The sequence below is a fragment of the Podarcis tiliguerta genome (assembly GCF_965153285.1).
Source record: "Podarcis tiliguerta genome assembly, chromosome: 7".
Lineage (NCBI taxonomy): Eukaryota > Metazoa > Chordata > Lepidosauria > Squamata > Lacertidae > Podarcis > Podarcis tiliguerta.
In genome coordinates this window covers 62,039,016-62,063,887 of record NC_139540.1, presented here as the reverse complement: position 1 = coordinate 62,063,887, position 24,872 = coordinate 62,039,016, and the positions used below count along the sequence as shown (strand labels likewise).

Here is a 24,872-nt window from a genome sequence, read left to right as displayed (position 1 = left end):
TATGGAGTTGGCGGAAATGACTGGCAGAATCTGAGACCAGGGAGAAGAGTTGGTGGAAGATTGGAAAAAAATTAAAGTATATTTACAGAAATATTGTAAAATTAATGAATGTTAGAAGGATGCTAGAAAGAAGTTACATGGCTTTAGGAGAAATGTTATTAAGAATTAAGTAAGAATGGACTGATTATGGGTTAAGGTATAAAATTTAAGATTAAATTGCGTTAAGATAAATTATGGAACTAAATTCGAGGAAAAGGGAAAGGATTTGCTGAAACAATTAATTGTACTAGAATACAAAAAGGGAGGTGTGAGGAAGTCTAGGAAATAAGCAAATGGAAATTAAGGATATGAAAATATTGGTGTGTTTTTTTTTATCTTTTTAAAATGTTTTTTGCTTTTTAAATGTTTTTGTTTCTGCTTTTTTTGTGTGTGTTTTGATGTCTATTTACTTTGAAGTTTTGTAACACTTTATTGTTTGTCTTTTTTCTCTTTGTATTTGTTAAAACCTAATAAATATTTTATATATATATAAAAAGATAACTTAATTTGTTCTGGAGGTCTGTTCTTAACCTGAAACTCTTCTTAACCTGAGGTACCACCTTAGCTAATGGGGCCTCCTGCTGCCACCGCACCGCCGCTGCTCAATTTCTGTTCCCATCCTGAGGTAAAGTTCTTAACCCGAGGTACTGTACTATTTTTGGGTTAGCGGAGTCTGTAACCTGAAGCGTCTATAACCCGAGGTATCACTGTATATGGAATGTCCTCTAGATAAGTAGGTCTGGTGGAAGAGGAATAGTTCTCTCTACCCCACTTCAGGAAAACTCCCTGATTTGTATGTTGGCCATGGAGGGAGTATAAATCTCCCTCCAACCAGGCTGGCATGGAAATACTGTAGGCAAAGAAAAGGGTGGTGGTTTGCTACTTTTTCTCTGCCAGCCTGCTTTGCGTTTCCGCACTGGCAGAGGAGAAACATAAAGTTTCCTCAGCTGACGGGGGGGGGGGGGGCTAGCGAATGAGGGGGAAAGTGACCCACCCCTACAAGCCATGCTGGGGAGGAGACATTTTAATTCTCAGCTATACTTTTCACAGCCTCTAGAGGGAGCCTCAACTTCATCCTCATAGGACAAAAAGGACTAGAAATAGATACTGAGATTAGTAAGTTTTTTTGAAAAATAATATATAAAAAGGTACCAAATAAGGAGGGCATAAAAGAGGGTTACTTTTAATGTTAAAAAACATTTGACATGGCACGTCCTTTGTAGAAAGAAAGGAAAAGAATATATAACCATTTGCCCCACCTTATTTAATAGGGCTTACTCCCTAGTGTGTTTTAAGATTTCAGGCTTAGTATTTTGTTTTATTTTTTATTTTATTTTTCTTGATTACAGTTTCCTTATTAATTAGTACAGTATCCGCTACTACCAATCTAACAGCAGGATTCAATAGCTATTTTATTCAGCCTTCACCCAGAATTGTTGCCTCTACTTGTGAGAGCCCTGAGGTACCATAACAAGATGGCGGCTGTGTTGCCTCATGCTCTGCATCTTTGCTAACTCCCTTGCCTGCATTTCTATTCTCTCCTGATGTGGCTGACATGATTCTCTATTGTTTACTGGGTAGGCCAGACTTTAAATCAGTCAAAAGTTTCAACACCTTCCTTCCAGCATTAGAGTCTGGGGTCCTGCGACAGCTATCCTCTTGTGTCACGTGGCCCAGCTCCAAAACGGTTGAAGGCAACTTTAAAAACCTAGGCCAGTTCACGTATTTCTCCATGTTGCCAGTGCAGCACCATGCAAGCAACAGTGTGCCCACCAGTGCCTACAAAAAGGTCTCACTAAATAGCCCCTTGGTCACTCACAACGTATGGGAGACTGTTTGTGTTTTCTGCTCGGTTCCTGTTTGCGCTGGCTCAACATTGAACATGGCCCCATAAACAGGCCCACATTTCAATGGATGCCAGAATTCAGCACCCACCATCCCGTCTGTTTGGAACGAGGAGAGGTTCTCTGTGACTCTGGCTCACTGGCTGGGGATGCTTTCAGTGTTTTGTGGCCCTCTCTCTCTTTCCGCTTTTATGTGGCAGCCGCTTGGTGTTATTCCACATCCCCACAGCAGCCATTTTATGTTATAGCATATCCTTGCACCAGCCCATTTGGGACTGGTGTCTTCAAAATCCCTAATGCACCCATTGCCAAGAAAGGCTGGTGACCTCCTGGACATTGTAAACCAATTACTTTATACTTTCCAAATGAATGTATTAGGATGTGCCGCTTGAAATTGGTTACCTGGTTTCTAGAAGGCCGCATTTTAATACTCATAGACTTCAATGGTTTGATTTAAAGCCACCTTTTACTTATAGAGGAAGCAGGCATGAGAAGCAAAGCAATACTCCAAAATAAGCAGAGTTGCAATGGTACTGATACCTGTTAGATATTTCAAATATATAATGTGTTAATTCCTCATCCTTTTTTATTTTTTAGCCGAAGACATTGCAAAGCTCACACCATCCCATAACAGCTGGCAACTAACTGCAGAGATTGCAAAAACCGGACAAAAAGTAAGTTATTTGTTGGCATATGAAAAAGCTGTTGCCCCACGGCAATGACAGCACATGCTTTGGCTGAGTTATTTTTTCCATTGATCTATGCATATGTGATGAACATCTGTTTGCTCCTCTCATTTCTCTCTCTCAGGTCTTCTGTCCTGTTTCTTTTGGTTTATGAAAAGGGCTGGTCTTAAGAAGACCTGACTTTTGCAATTTAAATAACAGTAAAGAATAGAAATGAATACTGATGAATGTCAGGATAGGTTAATATTTTCAGACGATACCTCTCTCTGGAGGAAGAGAATAAAAATGAAAGTGTGAGCAGATCATTGGTCCATTTCTAAAATTACTGATGTTGGAGCAATTTGAGAAGCTGCAGCCTCTGAGCTACATGTGCCTCTCCCAAGCCTGAGGAAATCTTGTGATATTTTTGCTGCCAGCATGGCTCTTATGCCTACAACATTTGTATGGGTGGCATAACTTCAGCAGGTAGATTTATCTCTTTGCTGTCAACTATATATTTTGAGAATTGGTTTGTCTGCCCATCTGTACTCTATGAATTTAGACGCCTATTGGGATATCATCACCAAAACTCAGCACGATGGTTCCTGAGGTAGGGGCAGTAGTCTTCAATGGCATTTGGACATCGGCTGTCATTTTGAATCAAGATGGTGGATCGAAACACATCAAACTGACTTTGATGTGACAGATCCAAACTCACAAACTGCATTATCCATTTAAAAATCACAATATTTGTTGGTTTCTATGAATTCCCAGCCAGCACCGGGCACTGCCGCTAGTATCTCTAGGACAAGAAAACTTTCACCTACCTAATTTCTCTTGTCAGGGAGAACTGCTCAGTTTGTGTTTGTTGTGCTCAGGGGCCCTGTCAGGAAAAGGTGGCAACTCTCACCAGAGGACACGTACCCTTTATGACTTCCTTTCTTCATTCAACTTCTGCCAAACACAATACAAAGTCCAAGTTTTGTAGACTGGAAATAAGACCGCTTCATTTGTTTGTCATCTCTTTCTTTATGGCTGCTGCACCTTTAATAGCAGCCAGGCTCACAGAAACATAGCAGGTGGCACCTCTACATTTCTGTTTGTTAGACTTGCTGTTGAACCCCAAGGAGCAGAGACACTGCTAAAGATGACAGCCCTAACCCTGTGTTGTGGGGGGGGGGATCCAGGTTGCAGTCCTCTACTCACTTGACCTGGGACTGCAAGACCCACAGCGAATGCAGTGGGGCTTAAAAGGGACCCCTGACCATTAGGCGTACAGCCGGGTCATGTGGCCAGCATGACTAAGCCGCTTCTGGTGAACCAGAGCAGCACACGGAAACGCTGTTTACCGTCCCGCCGGAGTGGTACCTATTTATCTACTTGACTTGGATGTGCTTTCAAACTGCTAGGTTGGAAGGAGCAGGGACTGAGCAACGGGAGCTCACCCCGTCGTGGGGACCGCTGACCTTCTGATCAGCAAGTCCTAGGCTCTGTGGTTTAACCCACAGCGCCACCCGCATCCCTTGCAGTGGGGCTTAGAAGCATATAAATACAGTGTTAGGCTATGATCTTGTACACTACAGTTGGGAAATATTTTTCAGCCCAAGGGTTGTATTTCCTTTCCAAGGGCCACATGCCAGGGGTGAGCATAGTCAGAGGCAAAGGTGGACAGAGCAACAAATGCAAAATTGACCTTTGTACAATACACTAGTTTCTACACCATGTTTAGCCAACATGGTGCCTTCCAGATGTTTTGGGCTACAACTCCAACCATCTCTGGCTACTGGCCATGCTGGCTGAGGCTGATGGGAGGTGTAGGCCGCAAAATCTGGAAGGCTACCATGTTGTCTGCCTCTGTTCTACATACACTCAAATGCCCCACTCCATCAGCCACTCAGACAGAGAGCCCTGGATCCCCACTGTATACCTTATATGGGAGTAAGACCCACTGAACTTGGTGTAACTGATTTCTGAGTAGATATTCATAGGATTGCATTATTAGTGGGGAGTCATTGTTAAGCTGAGGGCTTTTTCCTTTCTTCAGCCGGAGCTCACAGGAGCTCAGCTCTGGCACCTCTCAGGTGGGAGTCAGTGCCACTTTAGGAGAACAAGGGAGAAGTTCATGGTGAGCCCTGGCACCTCTTTTCCTAGAAAAATAGCACCAGTTAAGCTGCTCAGTAATTTCCCTCCTCATATTTCTTTCAAAGGAATACAGTGGTACCTCAGGTTACAGACACTTCAGGTTACAGACGCTTCAGCTAACCCAGAAATAGTACCTTGAGTTAAGAACTTTGCTTCAGGATGAGAACAGATATTGTGTGGTGGCAGCAGGAGGCCCCATTAGCTAAAGTGGTACCTCAGGTTAAGAACAGTTTCAGGTTAAGAACGGACCTCCAGAACGAATTAAGTTCTTAACCCGAGGTACCACTGTACTCTGGTGGAACACTGAGATTGTCTAATAAACTGTTCCCTCCATGTGAGAAACTGAAGAATCATCACATTCCTTACACGATAGGCAAGAGAGGAAGTTGGAACTGAATCAGAGGAATTAGATCTCTTGTCTCAACTAGCAGGCGTATCTGCCGAGATAGTAAGATTATGTGTTCCTCCCTCCTCTTTTTCTCACATGGAGTGGACTCTGTAGCCGCAAGTGTAGAAAAAGTGGACTTGCAAAGAAAGAGAGAGAGAGATGCTTCACCTTTGCCACACTCCTTTTGTGATTAAACAACATCTAGCTATATCCTGTTTGGCTGTCTGTGTATGAAAACCTTGTCTTTGCTCAGCTCCATTCTGAAAGTTAGAAATGGAGGCTAAGGTGTTTTCCTCTTTAGCTGACATAGCACACTCAGGATTACACAAGAGCAAACAGTAGAGACTAGCCTGCTCTGGCAAATGAGGTAGTGCTCCAACAAGCCCCAGTCTGCCCTTAGTGGCCTCCACATTTCTGCCTTCTTACCTGCCTTCAATCCAGGAGGTGGCACTGGTTATCAGCTTCCTCCTTCTAAGTCTCAGCCTTTGCCACTATAGAACTCAGTAGAGAGGACTGGGCAAAACTAGCATTAGACAGCTTTGCCTGTCATTGGCTCTGGCTGCACCTACAATTGGCCCCTCCGTTTTGTGCCCTACCAGTCTCTATACGTAAAAGCATACTGGTAACTAATTGGGACTAAGTCATCCTGAGTATGAACTCTTCCTGAAGGACGTAAGCGCTTTGCTGGATCAGCCCGGGGTCCAGTATTGGTTCGCAATACCCCCAGCAACCAGTAGACTGTAGGTGGTCCACTGGAACCAGCAAGTATTCCGAAATGTTTTCTGACTCCCTCAGATCTGGGTGTGAGCTACGATCTTGGACCGCTTTCCAGATCTTCGTGTTCCCAGCAGGTTGTTAGTTTCTTCAGACAGGCACAGGCAAGTCTGAGGGAGGGAAATGTATTCCTATATAAAGTGAAACCTATTTTTCCATCAACGCTTTGGTGTAGCTCCGTACTTGGGTGATATGAACTGAACGTTTTCATAATTTGCAAAGGTGGCTTTACACTAATCTGGCAAATTTAATCCCAAATATATAACCATAAGTGGAAAAATTCCACCTAGGAATTCTATTCAAACAAATTTTTACTCAGAGTAGACTCATTAAAATTAACAAGTCCATTCATGTTACAGTATTAGGTGACTACAACCCCCAGTATGGAAGCATCTACTGGAATGTATTTGGGATCCAACTATTCAGTGTTTTGAGATTTGCCAAGACCTGTCAGTTCTACAAAGAATACACAAACACACACACTCCATTTGTTGTGAAAAGATACCTGACAGTCTCTGTTCATTTATTCATTGACTTTTTCTGATTGCAACGAAAGGAGCTGGTGCAATACAGCTCTTAATAGGGATGGATGGATCTGCCAAAGTTTGTTTCTCCGAGTTTCTGGTTTCCTCTGCCTTGAATTCAGTCCTCTGCCGTTTCACAATAATTTGTGATAATAATAAAAACCCTTATCAAAACTTGACAGCGTTTTAGTGCAGATGTCTATCATACACTCTTATTTGCATGCAGTTTTGACTAACACATGCATTTTTGTAAGCAATGTTGCATAATACAATGCATTATTATTATTAATATTTGTGTTGCTGGATTCCATCTCCCAGCCACCATGGCCAATGAACAAGGATGATGGGATCTGTAGTTCAACAGGCATCTGCAAAGCCATAGGCTCCTCCTCCTTGTTTTATAGTCACCATCCCAGGCTTAGAGAGGCTGTTTCAAACTCCTGGGTTGCAAAAGTCACCATAATGTGAGCTTGCAGGAATATCATGTTAGTAATAGGTTTCCCCTCTGCAATGCTTTAGCCACATACTCATCAGAATAACCCAAAACTGTGCAGAGCTCCAGGCCTAGGCGTGCCCCCAGCTATGTTAATTGCTGAAATGAAAGTTGCCGCCTAACTACTTTTGGGCAACACTGGATGAGCAGGTAAGGCAGCCTGAGCACCCGTGGAAGGTGTATCCCACACCACACTCCTTATGTGGCTTGCAAAGACTTTGATTTATGAAAAGCACTCAAATGCACCATAGCTAGGTTTGGAAACCACTGTGTACTTATGAAGTTATTGCACATAACAATATATGCCGCCCAATAACAAAATTATCTGAGTGACTTAACCATAAAAGAATACACAAATATATATCAAGCAGAAAATAAGTACAGTGGTACCTTGGAAGTGGAACGGAATCCATTCCGGAAGTCTGGGTTTCAAAACATTTGGAAACCAAGGCGTGGCCTCCTGCAGCCAATTGGAAGCCACACAAATTGCGTTGGACGTTCGGGTTCCCAAAAAACGTTCACAAACCGGAACACTTACTTCTGGGTTTGCGACATTCGGGAGCCAAAATGTTCGACTCGCAAGGCGTTCAGGATCCAAGGTATGACTGTTTGGCAAGAACAAAACCTTTCAACAACAGCAATAAATAGATTGAACAGGTCTTCGATTTAAAACTAAGGTTTAAGGAGGTTTGGGGAAAATATAAAGGTCTGCGCATAGCACCCAAAGACTGCCAAGTGGGTTCTTCCTTAGGGCAGATTATTCCACAGATGGGGTGCCACTTCTGGGAATATTTTTATTCCCCAGACATTTTCTGCACCTTAGACATATGTAAAGAACTGAGTTACTAAACAGTTAGTCCGTATTCTTAATGCAGATTGTTATGTTACCACCAAATATAGCTAACATGCTTGTTTTTCTTACGATCTTCCTGATTTAAATGTATAGAAATGTAAAAATAACATTTCTAAAAAGTAAGCCATTTTACTTGTTTCTATAAAACGCCAGCAGGCCTGTTTCCATACCTATGTTCCCAACAAGTGCACCTACCAGGCATCTGGATTTGGCTTCCGTTCCCTACTGGTGACAAAAGCACATGCTGTTTGACGTGCAACATGTCAAGCAGTCCTAGGAGAGAGATTTGAAAGTGTGGGCTTTCCGTGAACAACCACCATTCTTGATGTTTGCTACATGAACATGTTGTCCCCATAAATAAAGTTTATGGTTCTCCATAAGTAATAAACAAGCTTATTATAGCAGGAAATCTACACATTAGGTTTTTTATCACACATCTAAATGGATGCCTGTTCATTTCTCGACAGGGGAGCCAAATGACAGCAAAAGCTGTTTCCTTGAGAGTGCAGCAACAGCTAGCTTTTGTGTACTTGTTTGTAAAGTGGCTGAAGCCGACACAATAAGACCTTAATCTGTGTTGGGGAAAATTGGTGACTGCAGTAAATATGGGCGTGTGGGATGCTACTCCCACATTGACACAGAGCCCAGTAAGTGAGGCAGGCGTAGGAAACAGCACCAAGGTCTTTTGCAAGCCCAAATGTATCAAATTTTAAAAAGTGTCATTTGTCAAGAATGAAGTATGGGCACAATCAGTGTTTGTCATTGTTCTAAAACAACTGGAGCAAACTAGGAAGTTAGTTCTGCACAAGTCACATTATGCTAAATAGATTGCAGCAACCCGTTTTGTCAAAAGCTGGGTGCTGCTATCAAAAGGCTGCTGTGAGATTAGTGTATGCTGTTGCATGCTACCCCAATCTTCGAGCTGTCGGGGTGATGTTACAGGGGTTCTAGGTGCGCTTATCCAGTTTTCGTGTTTCTTCTTGGAAAATGAGGAGACTGTGGTATTGTTATGATAGCTGGTTTACACAGATATACAACCTGAGCCCACAATGGAGGTGCTCACAGCATTAGCACTCCAAGAGCATCCTGCCTCTCCCATAGCTGCAGCCCTGGATTTTTATTCTTATTTTTTTAATCAGCCATAGCTCTGACTCTCTCTAGCTTGTGCGTTTTACAGACTGTCAGCTTTACAAAATTGCAACCTTCCCCCCCATCCCATCCCAGCTCACCGTTCACAGGATTTTATGGAGAAGTCATGTCTGTTAGTGCGATACGAGTGCTTTAAAAATATGGTGTGGATTAGGCCTAGACGAACGCAAACTTCTTGAATAAAAATGTATAAAACCAACTGGGGACTGTAGTTTGTTAAGGTTACTGGAAATTGTTGCTCTCTGAGGGGGAACTACAGTTCCCAGGATTCTTTGGAAGACGTCTTTGTGCTTTAAATATGTGTTGGATGTTTTTTAAAATTATGTTATGGAGCAGCCCTAAGGGGAGAGCTTAGAAGAAACTAAAGGCAGAGAGTGAAAGGGTGTGTTCTGTCACCTTAATGACTAACAGATCTGCAATGCAGTCCTGGACATGTCTACTCAGAAGTAAGTCCAGTTATCTTTAGTGGGGCTTACCGGCAGGTGGTCTAGATAAAGTAGACTCTAGCATCTGAAAACGTAAGCCATAATAAATATTTTAGTCTTTAAAGTGGCACAAAACTCTTGTCTTTTTACCAGCTATCTATTTGTATAGCTAATTGCTCCTTTCAGTCTGTGAAAACTGTGTCTAGGTCTAGGTCCGGTCATGCTCTGATTCCCCAACCCCTATTTTTCATTTTGACAGCAGAAACTGATCCCCAATTCACCCCATGAAACATCACCCTAAATTTCAGGTTTCTGAGTAGCCACCGTGTCTTGATTTGAGACTGTTAACTAGAATGGGCTATGGTTTTAATCTCATTCTCAGGCTCTCTTGTGTTTATGTAGGAAAGGTCACAGAGAGCAGGCAGTGCCGAGGCAGAAGAGATTAAGCAGACTGCTTCATGGGTGCATCAAAGGAATCCCTAACACATCTTTCTTTTTGCAGACTGACATATATATTACTCATTTGGATTACAGCTACTCCCACTATTGACCAGAGAAAGCATGGGTCTTTAAACACATTTTTCAAAGAATGGAACTAATTGCAAACACTTCATTTTCAAAAAAATATAAGTTCTCTGTACTATTCTGTCTGGTGGTCAATATGCAAGAGTGCCCATGGGACTTTTGGTCCTTTTGCATGAGCACAGAATATTAGGACCAATGGTTTGATTTTATTGTCGACCATATAAAAAACTGCTCTCTCCCATCTTTCTTCCCTCCCAACCCTGCTGGGTGCTCTGCTCACAATATGTGTTGTCAGGTATGATCATTGCTGCCATGGGCCTCTCCATGAAATCATCTGAATGTGAGTTGCTTATGAGATCCTCACCTCACCAACCTGAAATGCCAAGTGCCTGAGCCAAGTGCCTTGGGAAGATTTCATTTTAAAGATGAGATGTGATAGCATCAGCAAGCAGGCACCTACTGGTGCCACCTTTCCCCAGCCTCTTACCAGTACCAGTGTTTGCAGGTGCTGAACAGAACACACAAATGACACTGTGAGGGTTGCAATTTCCCCGCTTGGCCCTGCCCTTTTGCTTTTAGCAACAGCTCGACACACCCACAATTAGCAGGTGAAACTCTCCCCACCACTTATCTCCATGCTACCAACAACTTTGCTTGGATATTCAGTCTATGCATGTTGGTCTCCCACTAAAGGCACAACTAAAGGCTTAGGACCTAGGTATTTGCTAGGCTGCCACCACCTACTCCCCTTTACATCAGCCTCATCCTTGAGCTAAAGGGAAGACCCCCTCTTAGCTGTGTTGCATTTGCGGATGGTGGTGACACGCGAGATGGAATTCTCTGCAATGGCACTCCAGTTGTGTAACACCTTCACTGATTTGGTTGATGCCAACATTGATGGGTTTTAACTGTCTGAAAAAGCTACTGTCATTTACTGAGGCTTTTGGCTAAGTTGACTGGAGGAGATGTTTTGTTGCTCTCTGGCGCTGCGATGCAACTTTGATTTATTGTTGTCACTGTGGTTTGAGTTTATTTTTAAAAGATTGCTTTTTTATTAATGCATTATATTGTACTCCACTCTCGGATTAATTTTAATGGAGTGGGTTATAAATCACCCCAAAAAATAAATGAAACTTTAGCAACCTTGTTTATTGGACAGACACAATCCAGGGTCTGGGGAATAGTTAAGAATGAGCACATTGAGGATGAGCAGAGGAAATGGGAGCAATGCTCTTCATATAACAACCAGGAAGCATTGAAGCAAGACAAAGGGGGAGCATGGGAGTGTACGTACTTTGCATGCAAAACATCCTGGGTTCTATCTTGCCATATCTTGTTAAAAGGACTGGATAGGGAAGGTGATTTGATGTGGAAAAAACACTGCCTGAAACCCTGGAGAGTAGACAATATTGAACTACATGGCCTAACAGAGCAATCCAGACCCCTGATCTGTTGTGCCAAAGGGATTTGGGTGGAGAGGAGGTGCCTCTGCTCAGTTTTCTCCAGCTCAACAAGCCTTTGGTGCCAGGGGAGCTCTACCATAGGTAGGGAAGCCCTGACACCAAGGAGCACCCCAATGAGCCTGCCCTAACAGTGGGGAGAAACTACTGCCAGTGGCATTCTTGCTGTCAGTTCAGGCACCAAAGGACTTGCTGGATCCTTGACAGATCCTGATGCCATCCTACAATGACAGTGAGTCTGTTCCATGTCTCCTCACTGTGTCAGCCTGGGAGTTAGTGCAGCAACAGGGCATTTTTTCCTGTCCCTCCACAGTCTGCCTTGACCTGTACAAGTGCCGGGGCTGTAAGTGTGGCAAGGCCTGCTGTGCTCCATCAAGCTCCACCACTGCTAGCCAGGGGTTGGGGTTGCACCCTAATAGCTTGACCTGTTGGAATCCAGCTTCCTATGATGTAAAAGCAGAGTTCCCAAACTGTGATCCACAGAGGCAGAGCCATCAAACGTCTCCCTGCGATGCAGCTATTAAGGATACAGGAATACCTTGTGGTCAAAAAAGTTGGCACATCTCTATGGAATGCAGGGATCATCTGCCTTGCCTCTGCTTCCGGCTGAGCATCAGCACATACTATAACTTGGAAACCTGCAAGATGAGTCGGAGTGACTATTCAGACACCCTCAGGGAGAAGGAAGATGAAAGGTACAAGTGAACAAGCACCGATTGGTTTAATTTTACATTTACCTACCCCATACTTTCCCGAGCAATTCCTCTCACTTTAAATTACATGAAAGAATGAACAGTATACAAGGTCACAATATACAAGGTCCTTTATTAAATGCTTAATTTTATATCCTGCTCGGCCAGGATCTCACCAACATAAACAGACTTTTTGTTGTTAGCATCCATCTATCTCAAGAGAAAAAGGAGTGCCCTCCCGGGGGCAAGTCAAACCACTGTGTTAGCAGCACCAAAGTGACTTCCCAGGGGCGCAAACCAGGGCAATGTGTATGGAGGTCCTGGGCTGCCCAGGAGACAAGACTCCTCTCTCAACCTCACTGATGTGGTCCAAAGGAACAGAGCAATATGTTTGGCACCGGCTTGGCTGCAGGAGTTGCTGGAAGAAGGCATACAAGGCACTCTGGATTTATGTAGCCTTTTCTTCTCCAGAAGCCATTCCTGGGGTGTGGCTGCTCTCGCATGCTGACTGAACTCAGAAAGCACCTCTTGGAAAGTCAGTGTGAATCCAGGTGTGGAATTTCAGTGTGAAATTCATCTAAGTGACTGAGGAACCCTTACCCTGTTCCAGCAAAATTTCCTGATGGCCAAACCTCACCAGACATGGAAGATCCATGATTAGATCTTCAGTGATGTTGTTTTTCCTTTGCTTAATTTAAAGCCGCTTCAAGGGGCTTCAGTTTTGACTGAAAAAGTGGCTCTGAGGAGTACTTAACCCATTTCCCTGATGTAAATTACACTCCCAAAAATCATGAATTGCTCTGAAACAGAGGGGGGAATGCAGGTACCTATACCATGTCTGTATCCCCACCCCCATTTTTAAAATAGCTATTTCAGTGGGAGGTTTTGATATGGCAAATTGCAAAGGGCATCGCTGATCTGATCAAAATCCAGCACAGCTGCTTTAAAATGGGCAAGAAAACTCCCAAATCTCTGATCATCTTGTGTGGTTGGCCCTTAAGCCTTTCATGGCACATCTTCTGCCCCAGAGAGGGCCAAAGGGCAGTGGGAAAGAAAAGCAGCTGTACCAACTGCAGCTGCTGTACTACCGGTGTTGAATTTGAGGCTAGGGTGGGGCCTGCTGCTTAATTTCCAAAATCAGAGGTGCTGATGGGGGAAGAAGGCTCAAGTCTTCCTGGAATGAAGGATGTCTGCTAGCGTAGCTATTCTTTTTTAGTGTGGAATGGCTGCTGTGTTTACACAGTAGTGCTGGAAAAGAAGCCACATGTGCTCAGATATATTTCGCTTTTTTAATCAATATGTACACACTTTAGAGCTGAGCTCAGACCCAAAAAACAGGACCAGGGGCAAGCCAGTAGGACTTTGCAAGCAGGTGGTTTTATCCTTAAGGCTCTGTTATTAAGACCCTTTTGATTTTCATGGAGATCCCCAGTACAGAAGCAGAAATAGATACCTTCTTTTTGATGCAACACTTAAGTACAGTCACCCTGTCTATGTTGGCTTCCTATGGGGAGATGCACACCATACATTTAAACTGTATTCAAAGTGCATTACTCCCCGCTCCCCCAATAATCCTGGGAACTATAGTTCCCTCATTCACAAAACTACTATTTGTAGTGCCCTTAACAAGTTACAGGTCCCAGGATTCTTTGGAGAAAGTCACGCCCTTTAAATGTGTGTTGAATATGCTTTAAATGTAGAGCATGCATCTGCCTGAAATGAGAGGCAAATCATTTATTGATCATGCATATCCATGTTTATTTTGTCTGTGCTCCTGAGCCACATGTGCTTGCACATTTCTGAGTAATGCAGCTGATGGAATATAGGACAAAGCTGGACCCATAGGGCATAAACTGTATTTGCACTTATTATTTAGAGGTTCTGTTGCTCACAGAGAGTCATGCTGTCATCAAGGGCAAATATTTGTTTTTTGATGTCAGCACAGATAAAATGACATATGCTGATCTCAGTGTCTGCTGAATCTAGACTGTCTGAAGCTCATGAATGAACGTTCCTGGCTTTGTTACTCTCTGGTAAACCAAACAGGAAATAATAAAAATAATAATTAATAAACTTTTATTTGTATCCTGCCCTCCCCGGCCGAAACCAGGCTCAGGACGGCTAACATCAAATATATAGCATTAGTATAATAATTGCATGGCCAGGATCTGTGTTTGGACCAGACAACAGGTGATGGATGAGGGATGTGTTTCTGAACAGTTCCCACAAGTGCAGATCATGCTGAGCTGCAACCAAATTTATTTTAACTGCTGGTGCTGAAAAGGGTGACTACGGTATATAGTGTGCATACAGTTATATCTTAAAGAAAGGACTCAGTGAAGTCCCCCTCACCCCAGTGGAGCTAACCTGGCTTCTTAATGCCTACACAATTATTTGGCACACATAATGATCAATGTTATGAGCACTGACAGAATGAATATATGTATCCAGCCTTCTGCCATCCTTCAGGCGGAGTTGTCTGAAAGATAACTTCTCCAAGTACTGCTTGCAGCTTTATGCAATTTAATGATTTGGGTACATCATCGTTATAACATTAGCAACAACAACAACAATTGAAAGGCTATGTGCATACTATACTGGCTGAAAATGCACCTAAGGTGTTATTTTTCTTACTGTAATTTGGATCGAGGCTGGTTTGGGGGAAAATGCATCAAAGCACAGTATTTGATAAAGAAATTACAGGATAGATGTGGGTTGTAGCGTTGTGTGTACCCTGCTTCCCAAACAAGCAGTGGCGATGTGATGGCTGCAGAGTAAATAAGACTGTGCATTCGACTTCCATTTTTTAACAATGTAAAAAAACCAGCCTGCTTTTGGGGAATGAGTTGAGGTCATCAAAGCTTCATGCATCATGGCGTCAAAGGTCTCTGGCCAATGAGTACAATACACAGCTGGTTTCTGCCCCAAAGATGTGGTACTGGTTTTTCCCAAGCTCAGTCCTGAGGAGAAGATGACATGTTACACCTTGGGTTACATACGCTTCAGGTTACAGACTCCACTAACCCAGAAATAGTACCTTGGGTTAAGAACTTTACTTCAGGATGAGAACAGAAATTGTGCAGCAGCAGCGCAGTGGCAGTGGGAGGCCCCATTAGCTAAAGTGGTGCTTCGGGTTAAGAACTGTTTCAGGTTAAGAACGGACCTCTGGAACGAATTAAGTTCTTAACCCGAGGTACCACTGTATGAGCAAATGCAAGGAGTGCAACCCTCACAGAAGTGCCACTGCTGCAAAGTATGTAGCATGTACGCACCTTTGTCATGATGGCAACACCCTGCCTCAAACCTTCAGGGGGAAGCAATTTTTTATTTTATTTTGGTGATCTCCTATTTAGCCTGATCCCATAAATTTACCCTCCACATTTTTGCTGGAGCCTTGGTGTCACTGTAAATCATTCCTCTCCCATTCTGCTTGTACCTTTATTAGCTTTTTCACACCTTCCACTTTTAATTGCAGAGGCTGATCTCCAAGGCATTTGGGGATCCACTCACAACTCCACCCTGCTTACCGTAATTGTTTGGTGTTATCTCATTTCTTCCTTTTCATTTGTGTTCCCCAAAATTGGGGGGGATTTTTTTTTTTAGGGGGGGAGGAGTGGGGTGTCTGGAGCTGGTTGTGTCTTTCCTTTTAACAACGACAACAAAGATGTTTTCATCTTTATACTTTTCCCCAAGCTTTTTTATTTGACTTTTCTCCATGTCCCTTTGGTTAACACAGTACAGTGGTACCTCAGGTTAAGTACTTAATTCGTTCCGGAGGTCCGTACTTAACCTGAAACTGTTCTTAACCTGAAGCACCACTTTAGCTAATGGGGCCTCCTGCTGCTGCTACTGCTGCGCCGCCGGATCACGATTTCTGTTCTCATCCTGAAGCAAAGTACTTAACCCAAGATAATATTTCTGGGTTAGTGGAGTCTGTAACCTGAAGCGTATGTAACCTGAGGTACCACTGTATTTCGGTAAACTTTACAGATTTGTGCCGGGATCCCTATGGGTGGAGAACCTTTTCCAGTGGAAGGGACACATTCCTTCAGAGCAGTCTTCTACGAGTGGTGGTGGGGCCAGAGGCAAAAGTGAGCAGAGCAATATCTTGTTAATTTTTACCTTTGGAAAGTAGGTTAGTTTCTTCACACTCGCAACATCCCTCTCTGTCTTCCATCTAAGCAAGCAGGGTTCAAGTACACATTCCTACCAGGCAAAAGCACTCAAGGGGGGGGGGTCCATGCAAAGTGTTGGGTGTGGCTTTGGTGGGCGGGTGGCCTGGGGAGACTCCTGACTCCTGGGTAGGGATGGGAAAATAAATCAACTTGGTTTTCTCTGTTTCTCATCTTTCCAGTCTTAAGCTTCTGGGTTTTTTTAAGTGCTCATGAAAATTCAATATCATTTCAGTGTGGATTTCTCATGATAGACACGTTTGTATACAATGTTACACAATACGCACGTGTTTGCAAAGCAATTTTCCATAACAGAATTAATTTTTGTACAGTGTATCCACTAATACAGAGCTTTCCAAACTTTTCATGTCGGTGACACACTTTTTAGTCATGCATCATTTTGCGACACCGTAATGCAGTTTTACTAGCAAACCAGAGGTTAAACTAACCCCTTTCCAGCCCCAAGAGGAACGCGGGGAGCGTTTGTGCGGCACACCTACACACTGCAGCCGACACACTAATGTGTCATGACACACAGTTGGGAAAGCTCTGCACTAATATATGCATTTATATGCAAACTTTACACTAGCATATACATTTTTTTATACATATTACAGTGGTGCCCCGCAAGACGAATGCCTCGCAAGACGGAAAACCCACTAGACGAAAGGGTTTTCCATTTTTCAATGCGCTTCGCAGGACGAATTTCCCTATGGGCTTGCTTCGCAAGACGAAAATGTCTTGCGATTCTTGAGATATTTTTTTTGCTCCCCACCCCCTTTTTCTAAGCCACTAAGCCGCTGATAGCCTTTTAGCAGCTAATCCGCTAATCCCTTAAGCCTTTAATAGCCGCTAATAGCCGCTAATAGCGCTAAGCTGCTAAGCCGCTAATAGGGTTGCTTCGCAAGACGAAAAAACCGCTAGACTAAGAGACTCGCGGAACGAATTAATTTTGTCTTGCGAGGCACCACTGTACTTGGCTAGAGAACTACATGGCAAATTTCAGAGAAGTGCAAATTTCAAAGGATGCATGTATTTCATTCAGTGTGCAACTTGTTTCAGGAAGTGCAAATTAGGTAAGTTCACCTTTAAATGTGAACTGAATCGGATTTCTTCCCCATCCTTATTCCTGAGTGTCAGATAGGAAGTCCTGGAGGGCCTGAGGTCCACCCCCACCCCGGTTTACCTCTCACTCTCAATCTACCTCTTGTGTTTTCTTTTTTCACCCTTGTTTGGGCGTAGCTTCATGGACTTCTTGGATGCTCTTCAAGGCTCCTTTGGATCTGAAAGCTCAAGTTTGGGCTGTACTGAGGATTCCATTTCTGGCTTAGTTGGTTCAAACTCCCTGCTGTTTTATCAATACAAAAAGGCACACCCAATGTCTAATTAAAACTGGAGCAATGCCATAGATCAATTGGTAGACCAGTGTTACTTAAGACCAGGTGTTATCTCACACTTCTTTGTAGCTGCGCATCTCTTTGATCCTAAAATGAAACCCTTTGGGCAATGGCAGCAACAAATTTCGAGAGTATTCACACTCTCAACCAGAACAACAAGAAGGATAGTGAAACTATGGGCAGTGCGCTGCGTAGGATATATATTTAAGTGTTTGTGACTTGGGCATGATTTCTTAGCTGAAGAGAGTTAAGGCCTGTGAGAGGCAAGAAAGGAAGGAAAAACAGGAGCATTGACACTCCTTGGGGTAGGACCCACAGCTTGAGTATTAAAATGGGTGTGACTCATCCAAGTCTTTTTGTTCCAGAAGAAGCCACACCTCTTGGAAAAAAGTTCTGAGTGCCAGACAGAAAATTGCCTGTGCGAAAGATACCAAGTTCATGTTTGAACAAGCAGCTTTGTGGATTTCTGCCAGTAGAACGAACACACACACACACACACACACAAACACACAGTGATTTTGTTGTTTGATTAATGTGAATGGGTCAGTTGCTCTGTTTCTGCTAGTGGCCAGACCGCAAGTGACACCCAGGAGGAGGCGGCAGAGACTTGGACAACATTAATATTTCTTAATGACTTGTTTTCTGACGAGGCAATTCACCCGTAAGGGTGGAGCAGAGACCCAGTAGATGAGTGATGGGAAACAGTAGTTAATGCTGTCAAAATAAGAGAGAAGGAGGGAGGGAGGTACGGAATTGTGAGTTGGCAGAAAGAGAACCATGTTGAGCTACAGGGCCTCTCATTGGGGATCTGTTGCCTGTTTGCATCCATATGCACTGCCTCGGTACTTGTAAATAAAATACAAATATGTCCAAAGTCACTAGTGTATTTTTGGGCACTCTGCAAACAGAGGCAGTCCAAAATGGGAATGCAAACAACACTGAGAGAGAAAACGACATTGTCACAAACTGATCCCACTTTACTGAAGACATAGATAGGCTGTTGTCTTGATGCCCTGCTTCTGAGCTTTCCAGAGGCATCTGCCTGGCAGCTGTCAGAAACAGAATGCTGAACCTGATGGATGTTTGGTTTAATTCAGCAAGTCTTTTCTTAACTTCTTATGAAACAGGTCATGGGCGCTGTTCGTAGGAGCCAACTCCTAGGGGCCGAGTTCCCTTCAACCCCCCCCCCCAAATATTTGATATCCCCCCAAGCTGCTGGGCATTGCCATTCAAATTGTGTGCATGTGCCATGTCTTGTGATCAGTTGTGCAGGGTGGAGCTTTTATTCAAGTTGGCACCCCAGCACTGTTTAATTTTCCAGTGGCGACCTGGAATCGGAAGATCCCAACTTTGCAAAGCAGTACTCAAAGTAGAGTAATCCAGATTTTCCTCTTTGTAAAAGCAATCATTTCTACACATCTATCCACTAACAACTTGGTTAGCCTGCAATAGGTCCATACCTTCCCATACATACACACTTCGCTTTAATTAAAAGCTACACAAAGAAGGCGTGTACACATGCCTTTGATGTTAATGAAGATAAGGATTTAGGCCTGGCAATCCTTGGGTATTCTTAGGGAAACCTCTCACTATGGCTCCAGCATGAGTAAAAGCCTCTTAGGCAGGACTGATTCACAATTCTTCTTATTCACTAGGAACACTTTTTCACAGTATTGCATGCATCTTCTCCAAACCTACTGATCTTCCTGAATGGAAAGCACCATTCTGCGCGCGCGCGCGCACACACACACACACACACCCTGTTGTGTTGGCACCATCTCTGCAGTCTCTGATCCACATAGGTGTTGCAAGAGGTGGTGCATAGATGGGAAAATTCCACCCCCTAGACAAGAATTGCCAGGAATCCAGTACAGGCAGGAAGAAAGAAGAGTGAAATGAAACCGTCAGCTAAAAAGCATCTATAGAGAGCCTATGCATGCACGAAATGGCCAAACTAAGCACCAAGTGGTAGAGCTGTGATCAGATTATTTTTCTTTCTTTTCTTTAACGTATTTGCAGAGCCTGCTAGCTTGGACAGTGGAAGGGAGTTAACCATTTCCTTAGGTCACTGCGTTGCTCCATCGGGGCCACTCCAAGACACCACTTTTTTTTTTTTTTTGCACCACTGGAGAAAGCCACACAGCTACCTACGGCAGCAGTATATTCTTGCGTGTCTATTTATTATTAGATTTTAGATTTGACAGGACAGAAATTCATCCTTCGTCAAACAATTTAGTAAATATATCTGAGGGTTAGCACTTGCCCAGAAATGGAACCGGACTCAGGGTGCATTGGGTCACACCATACCAAGAGAATAGCTGCAGAATGGTGCACTCTCTCCTTAAGTGGGCTTTTTTGCACCCACCCTGTGGCGATCATCTCTTCCTTGGGCAAGATGCTGGCAGTCTAGCTTCATGCACGCTTGGAGGAAAGTGCTTATCTGAAGTCTAGACCTAATCAAGTCTGGCTTGAGGCCCAGTCATGGCACTGAAAGCGCTTTGGTCATCCTGGCTGATGACATGTGTTGGGAAAAGATGGCGGGAGAGTGACTTTGCTCATTCTCCTAGACATCTCAGTGGCTTTCAATATGTGGTTCTGCTCCTGCCTCCATTTACGGAATAGGTAGTTATGGCTTGTCTAAGAACAGAAAGTAAGGTCCTGACAGAAAGAAGATTTTTGAATGGGGGACTTTCTAGTTCAAAGCTTATAAAGCTACAGCCCTGTGCACCCATACTTGGGAGAAATCCTGAGTGAACACAGTGGGTCTTAACTTCCAAATAAGCATGCTTAGGATTGTACCAGCTATTACTGCCAGTACAGGTAATGTTTATAATAAAGGAGGGTTTCAGAAAGCCCCCTTCAAAGGGAAGGAAGAAAGCATAGCTTCAGTGGAAGGAGAAGTTACTTCAAGCTTCTCCTTCCACTGCCAGAAGCTGGAACTGAAGCACTCCCTCCTAATCGGTCAGATCCGCAAACAGTATTTATGGTAATATCCCACAGCCTCCTTCACACACACAGCCACATGGCCAAGTGATGGCTCCAACTCCCCTAATTTCCTTTGTTTTGTACATTTTTATGAGGTAGACCACAGCTTATCTTGTCTAATTCTCAGTAGCCTATAGCCTGTACCACAGTGATTTAACAAGCATTTATCGCAGTGTTTCTAAATGTTTTTTCCCCACTGACTGACAGAGTCCAGCATTTATAATGCAGGGAATTGTTCAAGAAAATGTCAAGGACAGCAAGTAATTAAGCCTGCTATTTCACTGTCAGAAAAGCCTTGTGTGAGGCAAGTAACATGATCCACTCTTGTCTATTGTCTGTGGTGCCAGCTGCGCTGCCTTACTCCACCTGAAGCAAAACTGCTTAGGCATTTCAAGTTTTTCGGCTGAGCTGTCCATCAGGTCTGACAAGACTGAAACTTCATTCACCACACCCTCTGTGAGAAACATTCTGGGCGCTTCATGGAAGCAGGCATGCAGTCCTATAAAGGTTTTTGAAATGCTCTTTGTCTTGTGCGAAATAACTCATAACTGAAGACATCCTGTGCAAAGTACATAGAATAGTTCTGTCAAGGATGACGTATTTGGGAAGGAGCTATAGACAGAACTACCTCGCTGAACATGCTCAAGATGTAGAAGGACTGGATGAAGTCTTAATTTGCTTGCTTATCTGACTTGGATCCTGACACCCAAATTTCTTCCACGGGGGTCTCAGAAAGACTTATTCTGAGGTGGTCTGCCATACTGGGCGAGGAAGATCAGCATTGTTTAGTAAAGTTGTTAGGCCTTTCTCACCACCATGAGAACATTGCCATGCACACACCTTCTGCTCTGTCAACCTGACAAATAACAAGTTATTTCAGCTGTCTACTAGAACAAAAACACGGGTAATGAAATTGCAGGATTCTTCTTTTTTAAAAAAACACACTTTTGACGCCCGCTGACTTCAGTGGGAGAGATTACATCCGTAAGTCTCCTCCATTGAAATTCAGTGTTGTGTTTAACAGGGTTGTATTGAAAATATGATTTACTATTTTTCAGTCCCAAGGACATTATGTAATTGCGGCGCCACCACTGAAAGGGCCTTCTCTGTGGTGGCCACCTTTCTAGTATAAGCTAGTCTAACCAATGAACCTGAAATAGGACAGGTATATAGAAGAGGGGGCAAGAGGTAGTCATGGAACTGGTGGAAGGTCTTCATGAAAATAGAGCAATGCTATTTGTCCAATTTCCCCTCTTAAAAATGAGTGTGAGGCAGGAACATTGCACATTTCCCCATCCATTGTGCTTTCTCAATGCTCCCCTTCTTCCAGCGGCAGAATGTATGAACTAATGAACAGAATGGAAGCACATATGAAGGCAGTTAGTGACTGAAAGGATGCTCAACTTTACAGAGGACAATCCTCTATCTTAAGGGTCATCCCGTCCAATTTAAAGAACCATAAGAAGGGAAAACGGAGACCTCGAAGATGTCTGTCAACAATCAGCATATGGCAGGTACCCAGGCCACCTAGTTACAGTGATCCACATGGTAGTGAGATGCACTGTATTTTTATTTGAATTTTAGTTATTTGTTCTACAAGTGCATCTATCCATATAAATATGTGCATGCAAATTTTATTTAAATTTGTGTAATGCACTGCCTCTTTTTGGAGCGAAAAGTTAAACCTTCCCTTATCCAGCTCCACATCCTAACTGAATCCTCCCTCTCCCAGTGTCTGCCATTAATGTCTATGGGTTAATGGATCAACTACATTATATCTACTTTAGCTCATAGTCTTAACATTTAAATTACATAATCAGCATTCACACACTTTATCAGCCGTTTTAGCTAACTTGTTTCACCACTGACACTCTGATTTCTTTGTACTCTTACTGATACTCCTACTTGAAAATGTAATTAGTCAGATGCAAGTGATGCTACATGGTATTCATAGTGGGCAATTAGCTCACTGATTAAAAGATGTTATTATCATTTCATTTACATATCAAATTACTGTAGAGGCATTTCACATCTACAGATGTAAAAGCGGCATTCGGAATTTAATTTCTAAAATGAGACTTGTCTATTCTCAAACTCAAATTAGAAGTGATCCCTATTCTCAAATTCAACTTAGAAGTAATCCCTTCTCATTTTGACTACAGTAATTTCAGATGTTTGAGTGAGGCAGGCTGAAGTCTGTCACAGGAAAGCAGTTTGCACCTGCTTTCTGCGTTTTAAATTGCAGCACCAGTCTGATCCTTACACCTATTTTCAAGGAGCCCAGGAAGAATCCAAATAGCCAGATTCCTTTGGCTCTTCACTCTGATGCACCTTAACCTTTCTAGTCAGTGTCACACAATTTAAAACAATCATTAAAATACTAATGCAATAGCAATAGTGCTTAAATTTTAGCACAATTTTAAAAACTGACTTAAAAAACCCCACACTGATGAAATTGTGTCCATAGGCAAAATGGTTAATGTCTCACTAGGGTGGACAGAACATAGGATGGAACACGCACACAGAATTGCTATGCTGGCTGAAATGTGAAGTCAGCTGCAATTCTGAATGTAGCTTAAGCGTGGAAGAGTTAAGACTGGGCAGCATTCAAAGCTGAGTCTGGAAGAACCCTTGTTTGTAAACACCAGCTCAACCTCTGCAGTCATTTTACCTCTCTTGTGAAGCAAGGCCTCTTGAACATTGCGCTTTAGTAATTCAGTTTTCTAATACGGTCCTTGCCTAAGGGGTCAAGGGAGGTAACACCAGCAGAAAACAAAACAAAATAAACCACACACAACAAAGGCACTTACCCAATTAAATGAACATTATTCACTTAGAATTAAGCCGAGGATTTGGATGCCAGTATAAAGAGAAAAGTTTAACGGCTCTTCCACAAAGGTTCAAAAATCTGACAGTCTTCTCAGGAAAGGGGATCTGATACAATATTATCGGCAACCACAGAGAATGACTTTTTTTGAGCCTGTTCGGCTTTAACTTGGTGTGCTCAGACTTACTTGGCCTTAAAGGTCTTTAAGAGATCTTTAATAGTTGGTATAAGAAAATGTGTCCATCGGTTCATAGGAAGTAATTGTTTTTCGAATGATTGTACTGTGATTTTACTTCTTCTTTTTGCTACTATTAAAAATTAAGCAAACTTTAAGGCATAAATATGGACATACTAAAGGGAGTGGGAGGGACGTGGGTGGTGCTGTGGGTTAAACCACAGAGGCTAGGACTTGTTGATCAGAAGGTCGGCGGTTCGAATCCCCGCGACGGGGTGAGCTCCCATTGCTCGGTCACTGCTCCTGCCAACCTAGCAGTTCGCACGTCAAAGTGCAAGTAGATAAATAGGTACCGCTTTGGCGGGAAAGTAAACGGCATTTCCGTGCGCTGCTCTGGTTCGCCAGAAGCGGCTTAGTCATGCTGGCCGCATGACCCGAAAGCTGTACACCGGCTCCCTTGGCCAATAAAGTGAGATGAGCACTGCAACCCCAGAGTCGTCCGCGACTGGACCTAATGATCAGGGGTCCCTTTACCTTTAAAGGGGGTAGGGTATCCCTGGTCAAGCATACCATTTAAAAACAAATCACACACTCCATACATATACCCCCAACACAACTTGGTAATCTGCATTATTTCATCTAGAATAACCAGGGCTGGTTCACAACCCTTAGCTGCCTGATCCGGAATAGTAAATGGTATTTGGTCAAGGTCAAGGTACATATTCCCCTCCTTTGGAAGGAAGGACTGGATAGACATGTAATAAATAAAGTATTGGGGTAGGGGCCAGGTAAGCCCCACGCCACACAATTGATCACATGACGTGGCACATGTACATCATTTGAATGGCAATGCTCATCAACTTTGTGATGTGATATATTGAAAAGATGTTCAAAATAACGTTCGTAAAAAAACCCAGAAGCTTTTCTCTTGGGAATTATAGGAACAGAACTACCTAAAATGTATAGAAACATATTCATGTATGTGACCACAGTGACAAGAATGTTACTTGCCCCAAATTGGAAAGAAAAAGTCCCAGCAAAGGAAGAACAGATACGAAAACCTATGGAATACACAGAAATGGCAAAACTTGCCGGAAGAATAAGAAATCAAGGTAACAAACTTTTTATAAAAGAATGGAAACGGTTTATTGAACATTTACAGATAAATTGTAAACAGATAAAAACATTGGCAGGATTATTGCAATAACCTGCAGCTTCATAAGAAGATGAATAAATGAACAAATAAAGTTAATTTGGATATGCAGAAGATATGAAAAATTTCAAGAACCGCAGAAAGCGGGGAAAGGAAGTCAAGTTTTGAAATGTCAAAAGGATTGTAAAAT

General features: G+C 43.0%; 1 long non-coding RNA gene across 1 annotated transcript; it reads left to right on the top strand.

Moving 5' to 3' along the window:
* The first annotated feature begins 1,008 nt into the window (after positions 1-1,008).
* On the top strand, positions 1,009-5,496 carry LOC310681703. The gene is made up of 3 exons (XR_014513529.1): positions 1,009-1,159; positions 2,481-2,557; positions 4,593-5,496. It is a non-coding gene; the product is annotated as an uncharacterized lncRNA (long non-coding RNA).
* The last annotated feature ends 19,376 nt before the right edge of the window (positions 5,497-24,872 follow it).